This window comes from Arachis hypogaea, chromosome 3, assembly GCF_003086295.3.
Source record: "Arachis hypogaea cultivar Tifrunner chromosome 3, arahy.Tifrunner.gnm2.J5K5, whole genome shotgun sequence".
Lineage (NCBI taxonomy): Eukaryota > Viridiplantae > Streptophyta > Magnoliopsida > Fabales > Fabaceae > Arachis > Arachis hypogaea.
Window position 1 is genome coordinate 63,594,014 of NC_092038.1, and position 2,656 is coordinate 63,596,669.

General features: G+C 41.6%; 1 non-coding gene across 1 annotated transcript; it reads right to left on the reverse strand.

The window, feature by feature from the left end:
• Window positions 1-293: 293 nt before the first annotated feature.
• LOC112792902 (small nucleolar RNA R71) lies at window positions 294-401 on the reverse strand. The gene has a single exon (XR_003197621.1). It is a non-coding gene; the product is annotated as a small nucleolar RNA R71 (small nucleolar RNA).
• Between the last annotated feature and the right edge of the window lie 2,255 nt (window positions 402-2,656).

Consider the following 2,656-nt stretch of genomic DNA (forward strand, 5'->3'; position numbering starts at 1 on the left):
CAAACAATTTTGAGCTGAAACCTCAACTAGTTGCTCTAATGCAACAGAACTGCAAGTTCCATGGACTTTCATCAGAAGATCCCTACCAGTTTTTAACTGAGTTCTTGCAAATCTGTGAGACTACTAAGACTAATGGAGTAGATCCTGAAGTTTACAGGCTCATGCTTTTTCCTTTTGCTGTAAGAGACAGAGCTAGAACATGGTTGGACTCACAACCTAAAGATAGCCTGGACTCCTTGGATAAGCTGGTCACGGCCTTCTTGGCTAAGTTCTTTCCTCCTCAAAAGCTGAGCAAGCTTAAAGTGGATGTTCAGGCCTTCAAACAAAAAGATGGTGAATCCCTCTATGAAGCTTGGGAAAGATACAAGCAGATGACCAAAAGGTGTCCTTTTGACATGCTTTCAGAGTGGACCATTCTGGATATATTCTATTATGGTCTATCTGAGTTCTCCAAGATGTCATTGGACCATTTTTTAGGTGGATCCATTCACTTAAAGAAAACGCCTGCAGAAGCTCAAGAACTTATTGACATGGTTGCAAATAACCAATTCATGTACACTTCTGAGAGGAATTCCCTAAATAATGGGATGCCTCAGAGGAAGGGAGTTCTTGAAATTGATGCTTTGAATGCCATATTAGCTCAGAACAAAATGTTGACTCAGCAAGTCAACATGATTTCTCAAAGTTTGAATGGATGGCAAAATGCATCCAATAATACTAAAGAGGCATCTTCTGAAGAAGAAGATTATGATCCTGAGAACCCTACAATGGTAGAGATAAATTACATGGGTGAACCTTATGGAAACACCTATAATTCATCATGAAGAAATCATCAAAATTTCTCATGGAAGGATCAACAAAAGCCTTAACAAGGCTTTAATAATGGTAGAAGAAATAGGCTCAGCAATAGCAAGCCTTTTCCATCATCTTCTCAGCAACAGACAAAGAATTCTAAGCAGAGCACCTCTAACTTAGCAAACATAGTCTCTGATCTATCTAAGGCCACTTTAAGTTTCAAGAGTTAAATAAGGTCCTTCATCAGAAATTTGGAGGCACAAGTGGGCCAGCTGAGTAAGAAAGTCACTAAAACTTCTCCTAGTACTCTCCCAAGCAATACTGAAGAGAATCCAAAAAGAGAGTGCAAGGCCATTGACATAATCAACATGGCCGAACCTAGAGAGGAAGGAGAGGACGTGAATCCCAATGAAGAAGACCTCATGAGACGTCTCTCAAGCAAGAAGGAGTTCCCTATTAAGGACCTAAAGAAATCTGAGGCTCATATAGAGACCATAGAGATTCCATTAAACATCCTTTTGCCATTCATGAGCTCTGAAAACTATTCTTCCTCTGAAGAGGATGAAGATGTAACTGGAGAGCAAGTTGCTCAATATCTAGGAGCCATCATAAAGCTGAATGCCAAGTTGTTTGGTAATGAGACTTGGGAAGGTGAACCTCCCTTGCTCATTAGTGAACTATATACATAGGTTCAGCAAACTTTACCTCAAAAGAGACAAGATCCTAGCAAATTCTTAATACCCTGTTCCATAGGCACCATGACCATTGAGAAGGCTCTGTGTGACCTAGGGTCAGGCAAAAATCTTATGCCACTCTCTGTGATGGAGAAGCTAGGGATCATTGAGGTACAGCCTGCCACATTCTCATTATAGATGGCGGACAACTCAGTAAGACAAGCTTATGGATTAGTAGAGGACGTGTTAGTAAAGGTTAGAGGCCTTTACATCCCTGCTGATTTCAAAATCTTAGACACTAAGAAGGAGGAGGATGAATGCATCATCCTTGGAAGACCCTTCCTAGCCACAGCAGGAGCTGTGATTGATGTTAACAGAGGAGAATTAGTCCTTCAATTGAATGGGGACTACCTTGTGTTTAAGACCCAAGGGTGTTCTTCTGTATACATGGAGAGGAAGCATGAAAAGCTTCTCTCAGTACATAGTCAAACAGAGCCCCCACAATCAAACTTTAAGTTTGGTGTTGGGAGGCCACAACCAAACTCTAAGTTTGGTGTTGAACCCTCACACTCAAACTCTCAGTTTGGTGTTGGGAGTCCACAACATTGACCTGATCACCTGTGAGGCTCCATGAGAGCCCACTGGCAAGCTAATGACATTAAAGAAGCGCTTATTGGGAAGCAACCCAATTTTTATTTAACTAATTTTATTTTTACTTTGTTGTTCTTTTATGTTTTCTTAGGTTCATGATCATGTGGAGTCACAAAACAAATACAAAAATTAAAAAAAAATCAAAAATAGCAGAAGAAACAGCACACCCTGGAGGAAAGGCTTACTGGCGTTTAAACGCCAGTAAGGAGAATTTGGCTGGCGTTCAACGCCAAAACAGAGCATGGATCTGGTGTTGAACGCCAGAAACATGCAGCAATCTGGTGTTTAAATGCCAAGATTGCACACTGAGGAAAGCTGGTGTTCAACGCCAGAAACATGTTGTAGACTCGCGTTGAACGCCCAAAACAAGCATAGATCTGGCGTTTAACGCCAGAAACAAGCATCAGGCTGGCGTTAATCGCCAGCATTGCATGCAGAAGGCATTTTACATGCCTCATTGGTGCAGGGATGTAAATCCTTGACACCTCAGGATCTATGGACCCCACAGGATCCCTACCTACCTCAACTCACCATCT